The 14,109-nt window shown below is 33.0% G+C and overlaps 1 pseudogene; it reads left to right on the top strand.

Moving 5' to 3' along the window:
- The first annotated feature begins 3,462 nt into the window (after positions 1-3,462).
- Positions 3,463-10,623, top strand: LOC142606561 (loganic acid O-methyltransferase-like; annotated as a pseudogene).
- Positions 10,624-14,109: the final 3,486 nt, after the last annotated feature.

Raw genomic sequence — 14,109 nt, 5'->3', positions numbered from 1 at the left:
CTTGTTTAACTTTACATAGGCTGTGTGGATGTTATCTTATTCATCCATCTTCTCAAACTTGGACTCCACTAATTCCTCATCTTCATCCACATCTTCAATAATCCCCTCAGTAGGATTGACTATGGCAGTAAAGGCATTCAAAATTCTGTCATCCTCATTGTCACTTAATATAGTAACAAGTATCTTGCTTTTCCCAATAGTTTTGAGATATGTAGGGCACTCCTGTCTCATGTGTCCGAAGACTTGGCACCCAAAACACTTAGGTCTAGTAGGAACAGTGTATTTACTGCCATCCCTAGCATCCCTCTTCCCTTTGTCTTGGCCCTTGAACTAAGAAGAATTGGATTGCCTACGGTCCTTGTCAAAGCTCCTCCCACTGGCATTCTTCATGAACTTCTTAAATTGCCTGGTGATGTAGGACTTCATCTTAGAATCTTCATCATCTGAAGGCTCTTCCGTCTCGCTGCTCTTGGCCTTTAGTGCCATGCTCTTGCTCTTGCTAGACTTCTCAATTCTAGACAAACCCAACTCATAGGTCTGTAGATTTCCAACCATCTCTGTCATAGCAATACGTAGCCAAAGTCTGAGCTACAAATATTCTGTCAACATGCAAAATTGCAACTTAAATTTGGGAAATAGGCTAGCACCTGATGTTAATGTACGACTGGAACACCAAGAAAAAAAATCAGATTGTTACCTGGATGAGCATATAATAATTTTCAACCAAGTCTAAATAATAAACAAAATTGGATTGGGTACCATGTCTTATGAAATAGAAGTCATGTCTGCAAATTAGAAAATTAAAGATTAATAGCTATGTCATCAAAAAATTGTTTAAATTGTAAGTTTTTGTAGTTTAAAATAATACATAAAATATAAGCTTATAAATCATATGGTAAATAATATCTGATTGACACAATGTTTGACATGTGTATTAAGAGCATAAAAAACATACAATTCAAATTTTCAAAAATATGTAATAATGTTTATTTTATTGAGTAAGGTTGTACTCTTAGATTACAATTAATTTTGTAGTTAAACTTTATCATTCATCAAAAAAACAACCAAAAGGAGAAACAATAAACACTCCAAGGAAATACTTTGTTCTATAGACACTCATATAGGAAGATTTTCAACTCAAGCAGCAAAACTGGCTTTACATTTATCTAGTGAACAGATTATTGTCTATCAAATATATCAATCACAACCTTCCATTTTTCTGATTTTCTTTTTTTTTTTCCATAGAAAAAAAAAATCTAACATTGTGATTGAAAGAACCATAAATTGAAGATATTTATGAACAACTCAAATTATTTACTGATGAAAAGTTTTAGCTTAAAACCAGTTTGGATATCCAGCTTCAACCTCTTATGTGGCAACTAAATAAACTATTCACGTGTAGTCTTAGGGTCTGTTTGGATACTGCTTATTGCTAAAAACTAAAAATTAAAAACATTGTAGCAAAATAATTTTTAAATGTGTGAATAGTATTGTAGGACCCAGTTTTAATGAAAATTTTACTGAAAAAAGTATTTGCAGGTCCCGTGAACAGTGCACGAGACCCACTATCCAAAAACGCACCGCTGGAAAACGCCCAAAGCAAGCTTCCAAACTAGTCTTAAACTCTTTGTCACATGTCACCTAATGAATTGAAAAAGATAGTTACAAACTAGTTTGGAACTAAATTATTTTGTCATTTACTATTTTATAAGCCCCACCACCTATGAGACATAAGAACGCATTTGTTCATAAAGAGCTGAGGATGGATAATTCAATGCATAAAGACAACCAAATGCCGATGAGCATTTTAATGTTAAATTCTCCTGATAAAATATAGTGGAAATAACAATTTGAGAGTGATAGTGTTTTGAAACTAATCACCCAAAATTATTTAATTATTTTCTAAGAAATTAACATTCCAAATTCCGCTACTCTTAGATGATTTCATGGTTCTAATAATGATGAATATTAAAAACCCCTTTTCTGCTGAGAGGAATTGTGGAAGCTACCAAAGAAAAGATCAAGAGGCCATTGCCAATCACTTTGACATCAATATACATATGACATATCTATTATGAAAATGTCATGAAAATTATTGTATTTATGATTTTATTTAAAATAAAAAAAGTGTACCATCTTAAAATTTTCTGTAAATATGTATTTACAAATTTTATCTAACCTTCCTCTTGTAATTGGACGTCAATCAACTCATGTCGGTTGCATCTGGACATTACCAAACATGATCACTATGAAGCTTTATAAGTTGTATTATGATCACATTTTTTGCTAACATATCTCATATTTAGTAGTTTTTGATACCACTGATAAATCTGATATGGTATTATTTGATATCAAATACCATCTCGGATAGTAGAGTACATAGAAAAATGTGTTGTAATTATAGGGTGAAGGTTAGCATAGACCGTGGTTTTTACATTTGGCTGTTAAGGTAGTTTTTTATTGCAAAGAGAAAGAAAAAGTGGATTCATTAATGTGCCAGCGTATTACACTCCCCCCAAGAAGCTGAAGGCATTGATAGGAAGAAATGGAAATTTCAGCATTAAGAGAATGAAAGTATTGAATAACCAAGAGAAATGCCTTATCTTGTAGAGTCCCTCGTTGGAAGGAATAATTGAAAAACATTTTGGAATTGAGATCCTGGATGAGTTGTTTAATCGCTTCCCTCACAAATTAAGTTGAAGGATCCTCATTTTTCTTAAATCCAGAAGCTAATCATATTGTTTTTCCTTCTTGAATGCAAAAATTAAATTCTACTGTAATTCCAACCAAATAAATCTAATTATTTGTATGGTTTTAAAAATCAAACCGTTCAAAATATTGCAAAGAAGGTATGTTCAAAGTTTTTAAGGTCAAATTGAGATTTAACTAAACTTAAACTGTGATGAAATAATAATTATTTTAATAATTAATAATATAAAAATTAATTAATCAAATATACAAAATTTAGTAATATTGATTAAAATCATATAATGTTTAAAAATATTTGAATATATCTTGATTGAAAAATAAAGAGTAAAGACTGCGTAGAATTTCTCTTCTTTCTCAATAAATAAATAAAGTAGAATTTCTCTTATTAGTTTTTAACAAATCTTACAAGATAGATAATAATTCAAAAGGTTTAATAAACTAATTTATTTAAAAATCATTGAAGACAAATAAAAGAGAATATTCCACATAGTTCTTTCCTAGTTGCTGAAAAGACAACTTTGTCTTTTATGTTTTAGAATAAAATAATTAAAATTTAAACTCCATGTGTACGTTTTGCATAAAAAAATGAACCCCGCCTAAAAAAATGAACCCCACCGAACCGTTGACACTCACCGACTCTTCGTCTGTATCTTTCGCCTCCTCTCACTTCTTAATCACCACTCTCTCTTGCTCCCTCTGCCTCACTTCATCAACCTCTCTTACTTCACTTATTCACCCTCCAAACAAGCAGATTGGAAAAGCCTCTGGTCTATTTCAAGCCATCTCGTCAGTCTCTCCCCAAACAAACAGATCCGGCAAAAAATAAAGGTAACTATGACTTTTGAATATTTGACAATCATTAGTTATTGCCTGTACTTTACATGATTTTTTTCTTCAAACTTATTATGATTTATAAATATTTTAAGTAGAGATGTTGTGAAGGAAAAAAAAAACACAATTTATTTGAGAGAAAATATATTATATTATACGAGAAATGTTAACCTATGCTTTATGCATATTTGTTAATAAAATATTTTAAGAAATATTTTATAAAAAATAATTAATTAAGATCTGTTTGGTTTGTTTGCTCAAACTCATATTTTTACATTTTAAACAATTTTACACATTTTTTCACTCACACAAATTTCAAAAAACTACAAAAATTTTATCTTAAACTACCTTACCAAACACCCCTTAATGTTTTGACAACTTTTTCTACTTCTTACTAAAATAGTGTTGAAATTTTCCTAAAATGATTTATTAACAATTACCCTAAAAGCAGCCTTTACCATGACACCCTTATTACATACCAGATTTATTATTGTTATTTTACTTCATCCTCTATTAATTATTATCTTTTTCTTTTTTTCTTTTTTTTTTTGTTTAAAAGAATAACTTGTGTGTGTATATATACACACACATAACAAATATTTGGTAAAAGATATAATTTAGCTACAAAATTTGTTATAGTCATAAGTTACAATCTTACCTAATAGCTTTTTATTGAAGGTGAATTTTGACAAATTCACAATTGGATGACATCTTCTTCTTATATTCTTCATACTTGCAAAATTTTTAAAAAATTAAATATCAATAACTATGTCATCAATAAATTGTTCAAATTACAAGTTTTTGTAGTTTGAAATTATGTATAAAATATAAGCTTATATATTATATAATATTCGATTGGCACAAAATTTGACATATATATTAAGAATTTAAGAGCATAAAGAACATGCAATTCAATTGTTAAGTTTTTAAAATATGTAGTAACATTTATTTTATTGTGTAAGGTCGTAGCCTTAGCTTACAACTAATTTTGTAGCTAAACTTTGTCCTTTAGTAAATGCACAAATTATTTGAATTTAATAATTAATTCTTTCAAAAAAAAATTCTACAAGTTAATAGTTAATAACAAAAACATTAAATTTGCTATGTAACAAAAAATGAAAAGAAAAAAAAAACAATTGTAAGCTTATCTATGGAGAACATTAAAAATAATTGATTCTCAAAAGAAAAACATCAACATCAGCAATAATAGAACTCCATCTGTAGTAAGATAAATAATGTGGAAAACTTTGTAACTCTCCTTTTATCGCTAATTAAAAAAAGAAGTTCCCAAATAGAACTCCATCAACATCAAGAGAAAGTATACGCTTGGATTCCATGTCTCTCTCACTTGGCTTCAAAATTTTGTTGAATTTCTAGATGACCGTCTATCTATGAAGAACATCACCAACAACATTAAAATAAAATTCTTTGTATCTATTTTATTTATCAAATGAAATAGAAATTAAGTTCAAAAAGAAAAAGAAATTTGATAGAATACCAAAAAGAAAAAGAAATAATTTGATAAAATACTTGGATTCCATGTCTCTCTCACTTGGCTCTCTCTCTCTCTCTCTCTCTTAAAAATCGACGTTCTTTAATTTGGGATAATCGGGAATCCACTTTCTCTTCTTCTCTTTTTGTTTTTTTTTTTTTTTTTTTTTTCTTTTTTAAATATTGGGATTCCACGTTTTTAGTTCCTAGCTTTGCTTCAAGTAAACATTCAAGCAGTGTCGTGTTAACTGCTAACTGCTAAGGTTTTTTTTTTGTTTTTTTTTGAGCATATAGTGCTTAAGTATAAGTTGGCAAGGTCAATCTGTGAAGTTGAAAGTGAATCTTTTGGACGATAAAATTGAAGAAATAATTTATTGGTGAACACCTTTCTCCTAAATAGTGCATCAACCATTATGCTCTTATAACAACAACTGCTCTCAACAGACATCTGAAGACATAAAGACACATATGGCAATGAAAGGAGGAGAGGGCCCTGACAGCTATGTTCAAAACTCCACCTATCAGGTTATATACTTTTCGATCTATTTTATTTCCTACTGGGTTTGTACCACATCTCCATTTAATGGTGTTTGTTCCTATCAAAAAAAAAAAATGGTGTTTGTTGAAGCAACTACAACTTATATACTTTGAGAACTGGGGATCAAATGGGTAATTCAAAGAATTGTTTAACGTTGCAATTGATGAGTATTTTTACGTTAGATACTTTGATGGTTTATTTAATTTATTTTGAGATAAAACTTTCGTGATTCTAATTATTATGATCAATATAAAAAATGTTAATCATCACTTTGTGCTGTAGAGAGGGATTGTGGAAGCTGCCACAGAAAAGATCAATGAGGCCATAGCCAATCAGTTTGACATCAACGCCTTCCCAACTTCTCCAAACCCAATATGTATAGCAGACTTGGGTTGTTCTACAGGACCCAATACCTTCAGGGCAATGCAAAACATAGTAGAAGCTATTAAACTCAAATACATATCAAAAGGAGGAAATAGTAAAATCCCAGATTTTGTAGTGTTCTTCAACGACCAGGTCTCCAATGATTTCAATACTCTTTTCAAGTCCCTTCCTCCCAATAGATAATACTTTGCGGCTGGGGTACCGGGTTCTTTCCATGGCCTCTTGTTTCCCAAGGCATCTCTTCATTTTATTCACTCCTCTTCTGCAGTACACTGGCTGTCAAACATCCCCGTGGATGTTATGGATGAAGGTTCACCTGCATGGAATAAAGGGAGGATTTTCTACACAAATGCACCAAAGGAAGTTAAGGATGCCTATGCAACTCAATTTGCCAAGGATATGGAGTCCATCCTATTTGCTAGAGCACAAGAGCTTGTGAGTGGAGGGCTACTGGCACTTTTCCTATCAGGCATCCCTGATGTTATGAGCAACTCTGACTCACATACTGGTATAGAAATAGATATGATAGGATCTTGCCTAATGGACATGGCTAAAGTGGTAAGTAAATATTCCTTCGATTCCTTCTCTTTTTCTCTCCTACCTTTAAACTTATTCTTATTTGCACAAGTCAAAGTTTATGCTGTTTCTTGTTTTTTTATATATATGATTGATATGAAATCTATTGTTAATTTAATTTTGATAGAGTATATCTTTGCCTATGAAGGCTAATACTCCGATTGTTTCAACATTAATATTTTCTAAAAAAATGTTTTTTTTTTTTCCAAAATGTATGTTTTGGAAAACTATCTTATTTTCTTATATTTAATAATGACCTCAAAATGAGATAGAGTTCTTTTCAATAGTTTCCATATTACATCTTAACTTCTTTTATTTTTAGCGTGGCATGAGATAAAGTTGTTTTTCACGAAAAAAAAAATCATTAGAAACAAGTTATATTTTTAACAATTTCCTTTAATTTATTTTTTCTAACACTACCAAATATAGGAAAACGCGAAAACTATCTTTACTAAAAAGTTTTAATTTCCATCGGGAAACTATCTTTACAAGAGGTTTTTCATTAAAGTAGTGTTTTACTATAAAACTATTGAATAATTCTATTGCTAAATTTTAAACAAATATAATTTTAAAAAATACAAGTGAAAATCTCATAAATGAATTCCAAATTAAATTCATCTTCTTATGTTGAAAATTGTATCAAACCGACCTTGATAGCAAAACATTGCTTCATGAAAAAGTTATTCTTTTGATAAGGCATTGATCATGGTTTCCAATTGCAGGGATTAGTCAATGAAGCAAAAGTGGATACATTCAATTTTCCGCTTTATTACCCAACTCCTAAGGAATTGAAGGCATTGGTTGAAAGAAGTGAGTATTTCAGCATTGAGAGAATGGCAATATTGAAAAACCAGAAAAAGCATGTTACCTTGCAGAGCCCATCGATGCGTGCTTTATTTTTGAGAGCCCCCTTTGAAGGATTACTTGGAAAGCAGTTTGGAAATGAGATAAGTGATGAATTGTTCGATCGCTACACTGAGAAAGTTGCAAGGTCTTCCTTTTTCTTAAATCCAAAAATTGATAAAACAATTGAATTGTTTGTCCTCCTTAAACGTAAAATTTAGATTCCAATTATATTTCGACCAAAAAATCTTATGACTCCCAATAAAAAGAGAATACTCTGTATAAGCAACTATCTCTATTCAAGCACCTATATTTGGTTAATTATTATGAAAATGATACTTATTATGAGATATAACGCATGCTTTTTATAACAAAAAGTAATACGTGAGCGTATGAGTGTATTTCCTTATCTCATCTCCCTTCCCCTGTATATATGTGTGTGTGTGTGTGTGTGTGTGTGTGTTTGTTTCTCAACAAAAAAAAAAAAAAAAAAAAGTAATACATGTGTTAATGATTTATTGACTTACATGCACAAATTTATTGTGATTGTATGTGTTTTTTTGGATACATGTTTACAGATTGCATTTATTTTTCAATAAATATATAAATGTATTATATAATAAAGTATTAGATACATCTACTCTTAAAGTATTCACTAACAAAATCCTATTTAATTTAGCTTTTAGCTTTGAGCTTATATCTATAGTTTCAGCAAAAAGTTAAATAAAGTGTCTGCAATATAACATTTAGACTAAATGATTAAATGTAAGCTATGAAACACAGAAACAATTCAACTTACACTTAGACTAAAGACTGAGTCAATAGATAACAAATTTAACCTATCTTTTTTAAAAAACTCAATGAAACCACGGGATACGAATAGTTTGAATAAGTACAAACCAAGGCCAAAATGGGAATATACCCCTTTTGTTGAAAAGTTCCAGCAAAATGCCCTCTATCTGAAACTATTTAGGGATATGTCCCTATTTTAAACTTGATTTTCTAAAAATTGAGTTTCAATGAAAAACTAGATTTTTAGAAAATCGAGTTATAGTCAATCAAACTTATAAAATAAAATAAAATAAAAACTTGCATGGAACTCGAGTTCCATGCAAGTTTTTTCAAGCAACTCGATTTTTGCCAAATTGAGTTTTTCATTGAAACTCGATTCTCTAAAAATCAAGTTTCAAAACAAGGGCATATCCCTAAATAGTTTCAAACAGGAGGCAAAAGCTGGAAAGTTTGGCTGAAAGGGGTAAAACACCATTTTGGCCTACAAACCAATCAAGCAAACAAGAGACAATATCATTAAAACCATAGACCTCGATAGGTTTTACTTTCAGCAAAAAAAAAAAAAAAAAAAAAAAAACCACCGAACATGATCATAAAGTCAATAGTCATAATTTGACTAAAATGATCAATCAATCAAGGAATTAACCATCCAAACATGCTAATGAATAAGCACAGCAAGTAATAAATCAACATACTCTACATCAAAGATGACTACACAACTCAATTAGAGTTAAAGCATAGTACAAAGCAAGTAGTTCAACTAAGAATATGAAATACAACTTCAAAATGCATAGCTAAAAGTTTAGAAATGTAAAAGCCTTGTAGCCGAATTAGCATCTCTCCATGCACAAAGTGCTTAAGGGGAAAGGGGGGAAAATGTTCGAACTGCAGAGTTGGCAGCATGTTGTAATTATTTCTCAAAAGGTTTAGAGATGTTTGGAGATTATAACTAATGTAGTGAAGTACCATAAATCAATAAAGTTCATCTCCCTCTAGAGAAGAGTCAGAGAGTGAGTCATATCGTATTTTTCTTTTCTTGCTAACTCCCTGTACCTCAGGAATGTAATATGTGTGTCGCAAAGCTTCTCATTTGTGTCGCAAAGCTTCTCATTTGTAATCTGTAAAGTTGTGATTTACAACTATTTTGTGTTGGCTTTAATTCCGTGCCAAATTTGATTGTAATTTTATCAAATCTTTTTTACCCTATACTTTATGTGGGATTTTATTGTAAGGGTTGTGTGATAGAGAGAGAGAAAGTGTGAAGACTCAAGCTTTTAAAGGCAGAAGATTTCTCGCAGGTAGTTCACGACTAAGCATCCCGCGAAGTGATGCATGTGTCTTGCACATGACTGGAATACGAAGAGTCATGACAGATGGTAATAACTGGTTTTTACGAGTGTCTCACGAGTAAGGCCTTCCTGCGAGATACTCGCGAAACAGTCTGTTTTGCTATTTTGTCCTATCTGCTCCACTATATTCTCAATCACACTATATATACTCTCATTACCCACATATTGAGTAGAGAGCGTTTTAGAAGAGAAAACCCTAGCCTCAACCCTTGAGAGTGTGAAATTGTCATACCCACAATTCTACACACTATCCATTGTGGTTTTCCTCTACTCTTACCTCTCCATTTCCAAATCCTTGAGAGGTTAATAACCCAAACACTTATCACACCCATATTGAGTGTCTAGTGTGTTTTGCTGCTGCTGGGAAGTATTGGAAGAAACCAATATTTGGAGGGCTTAGGTGCATTGAGTAGACTAGACTTGAAGGGTCTTTTGATATTCATGTATCCTAACTTATTATCTAGCGGATCGATTTACCGCTTAAAGGGTGGCAGAGAGGTTTTTTGCAAAGTTCTTCGGTTTCCTCTTCGATAACACATTGGGGTGTTATCTTATATTTGCATCTCTCTTCCCTGCTCTTTTAGCTTTCATTTTACTACTATGTTTTGTTGAATATGACTTAGAGTAGTTGTTTTATTTGTTCGCTCGAATTTACTCTATTCCGCACTTAGTATAAGTTATAAAAAAATCAACCAAGCCGTAATGTTTGTTTTTGGGGTCTAAACAGCTCTTGTGTTTTTAACACAATTCCGAGCTTTCAATTGGTATCAGAGCGGGTGCACTTGCTATGGTTTCATTACCTAAGTGCGATCCAAGACCTTTTTTGTAATGGATCAGTCACAATCTCTAAATGCTCCACCATTTTTTTAAGGAAGCAACTATGCTTTTTGGAAAGTTCATATGAGGGCAATTCTTTGTTCTATAGATGAGTCCGTATGGGATTCCGTTGAGTATGGGTATGTTAGACCCACAACAGCCAAGTCTGAATGGGACAAGGTAGCTCTTGCGTTGGCAAATGCAAATAGCAAAGCAATTAACGCTATATTTTGTGGTGTGTCTACTGATGAACTCCACAGGATTTTACATGTGAAGACCGCTAAGGAAGCTTAGACGATTCTTGAGACTACCTACGAAGGTACCAAGAAGGTCAAGGACACAAAACTTCAAATGCTTACCACTCGATTTGAAGAGCTTAAGATGAGTGACGATGAGTTATTCGATTCATTCTATGGGAAGCTCAACGAAATCGTGATTGCTAAGCTCAATCTCGGTGAAAAAATTGAGGATGCTAAGGTGGTGAGAAAGATCTTGAGGTCCATATCAGAGAGTTATCATGCGAAGGTTACTGCTATAGAAGAAAAAAAAAATTTTTGGATGAGATTAAGATTCAAGAGCTAATTGAATCTCTCCAAACATATGAACTTGGACTGCCTTCTCACAAGCCAAGTGGACGAATCTTCTAAAGAAGATGATGTGGAGAAAGAAGTAGCATTCCTTGCAAAGAATTTCCAAAAATTTCTGAAGATGAAGAACAGTGGGAAGTCCTTTAGCAAAAAAAAGTTCTCATCATCTAAAGGAGGTAGAAAGGAGTTCAAGAAAAAAGATGGGAAGGATTCTCAATCCCCCCAAGGAGTTGTGTGCTTTGAATGCAACGGTCATGGACACATCAAGAAAGAATGTCCCAACTACTTGAGAGGGAAGGGCAAGGTGTTTGCCACTACTCTTAGCAACTCCAAAAGCTTAAATTCAGACTCGGAAGAAAAGTGTGACAGTGACGGGAACTATAGGGCTTTCATGGCAATTACCTCCATTGAATCTAAAGATGATTTGGGCAATTTGGTAAATGAACTTGGTGAGCATTCTGAGGGTGAGGAAGTTGAAGAATCGAAAGATGAAGATATATGCCTAAATGAAGGAGAGAGCAATCTTCAAGAAGCATATGATTCTTTGCTAGAAGATTGTGGAAAATATGACAAGGTTGCTAATCATGCTATAAGAAAGATGAAGAAAATTGAATAAAAGCATAAGTGTACTCTTGTGCAACTTAAAGAGGCAAAATGTAAAGTAGAAGGACTCAAGGCAGAGCTAGTTGAAGCTTACTCTAAGATCAAGTTTCTAGAGCTTAAAATAATCCAAGTCAATGTCAAGGTTGAGCGTATCTCCACCAAGAAACTTGACAGTGTGTTGTCGTCACAAAAATCTTTACATGACAAGACCGGTTTGGGCTATACCAGAGAAGGAAGCTTTAGCAGCGAACCAAAGAAGGAAGTAAGGTTAGTATCAACCAAGAGTTTTGAGAAACTTAAAGAAGTGATGACTGAGACTGAGACTCCTACTGTTGAGAAAAGAACCAGTGGTGTAAGATCAAATGTTAAAGGGAAATCATTACCCAAAAATCAGAGGGGGCCTCAAGTGAAGCATGTGTGTCATCAATAAAGGTCATCAAATAGGCCATGGCCCATAGCCCGACAGCCCACCGGGCTGATGGGCAGTCTGGCCCGTTGTTATTGAGGCTCATGGGTAGCCCACTAGCCCAAAGGGTCAAGCTATGGGCTAGTTTTTATGCCCATGGGTACCTAGTGGGCTAGCCCAGTAGCCCAACCCGTTACCCAACCCATTGCCCAGCCCGTTGGCCTAACCCGTTAGCCCAGCCCAATAACTCATAATTCATAACAAAAATATATAGGAAGTGTATGAAGGATTGATCTTAAGATATTATAGATGAATTTCTTAAGAGAACTCCTTCAACCACTAAGATACTCAAAGTAATTGTACTAAACTTAGGTTACTAAACATATATTTTTCTAGTAGTCTAGCAAATTTGAATTAACCATTTGATATTTTTTTATTAAAGATAAAAATAAAAAACTATTTGAAGCCTTAATAAAAAAAATTAAATAGGTTTCCATCAACAAAACAAAAAATTAAATAGATTTGACTGTAAAAAAATTTATAAATAAGTATTAAATTCTTTAATTCTTTCCTTTAAAAAAAATAGATTGATTATTTCCTTATAAAAAATTAATTCTTTCCTTATAAAAATAATAAAATAATATGCTAACACAAGCCCATGGGTAACCCATTAAGCCCAACCTGATAGTCCAGCTTGCTAAAGACAAAATAGGCATTGCCCATGGGCAGGGTCATGGGCTAAGGTTTTCTCTTTCGGCCCAACCTGACCTGACCCGGCCCGTTAACTAGTTAATAGCCCATTATACCCAGCCCATTGTGCCCATGGACCAAGTAAAAATGGGCTGGGCTAGCCCGACCCAGCCCATTGACGACCCATAGTCATCATTGTGGGGTTCAAAGGCATACAAGATCCAACTGTTTCAAGCTACATGCACTCAAGAAAGCTGATTCAATGTGTGACCAAGAAAGTTCAAAGAAGCAACCAAAAGGAGCTCAATCCCAGGGAGAAAATGAAGGACATCTCATTGGAGACGTCATGGAAATGCTGAAAAACATCTCTCTATGCCTTGCTAGCTTCACTCCGAGGTTGGAAAGCTATGTTGGTCGTGCACCTCCATCCAAAGCTCTCACCCAAAACACTCGAAAAGTGTGGGTGAAGAAGGGTACCCATGCATGATTTATCTCTTATGCCCATATTTTAATTCTTTCAAGATTTAGGGTCATAGGTTCATGCATCATGACATGCAAAATCTTCTTGTGTCATTGCTTCCGTTTCATAGCATGTTTTCTTCTGCTAGCTGTTTTTGTATTTGTCTTTGTTGATTTTACTTTTCGTGTTATGTTTTTGAGTGTGTTGAAAAAATTCAAAAACTCATAAAAATTTGAAAAATCTTCAAAAAGTTTGATCGCTTGTGTTGTGTATATCACATGTGAGTTTGGCCTAGTACTTTTTTGTACTAATGGCGTAGTGCATTTACGAGCTTAGCTTGTTTTGTATGCACATACTAGTATTTGACTAGGAAAAAGGGAAAGCGACTTGTATTGAAATGTATGGTGCCTCAAAAAGCCAAAGGCTTACTCACTTACAAAGTTGAAATATCAAAAGTTTAGGCATCGATCTCAAAATAAGATGTACTTTGTTAAAAAATGATCATATGTTATGTTTTGTAATAGAGCCAAATGAAAAGCTTCCAAGTTATGTAATCATTCTTGTGGGAGATCAAATATGTTCGTTTCTATAATTGAGATATTCCACTTGACTTAGTACTAGTTGTGTATGACTTAATTGAATTAATCATTGAAGCTTCACTCTAAAATAAGGACTATTCCACATTTGATACTCACACACAATACACAAGACTTTGTTCAATGAATACTTATTTCATTTGTGTGATTGTATATGATCAAATATGATGTGTATATTCAATTGTTTGTCGATCAAAACCAAAAAGATTTTTAAGTATTTTTATATGTTTTTGAAAGTGTGTTTTTTCTTTCGTGCTTTAAGTTTTTGTTTCAAAATGCATTTTTGTGTTTTCTTCAAAAACTGGTTCAGAGGCATTTTCGCGAGTATCTCGCGACTTAGAGCTACTCGCAAAAAATTCTTAAGGGAAATTAAAAAGTCACATTTTCATCCAGAGAGTCTCGCTACTGCCTCGCGAGTATTTCGCGACTAAACTCTAC

This window comes from Castanea sativa, chromosome 8, assembly GCF_040712315.1.
Source record: "Castanea sativa cultivar Marrone di Chiusa Pesio chromosome 8, ASM4071231v1".
In the NCBI taxonomy this organism is placed as follows: Eukaryota; Viridiplantae; Streptophyta; class Magnoliopsida; order Fagales; family Fagaceae; genus Castanea; species Castanea sativa.
The sequence above is the reverse complement of the archived record's forward strand: the minus strand, read 5'-3'. Positions and strand labels throughout refer to the sequence as shown.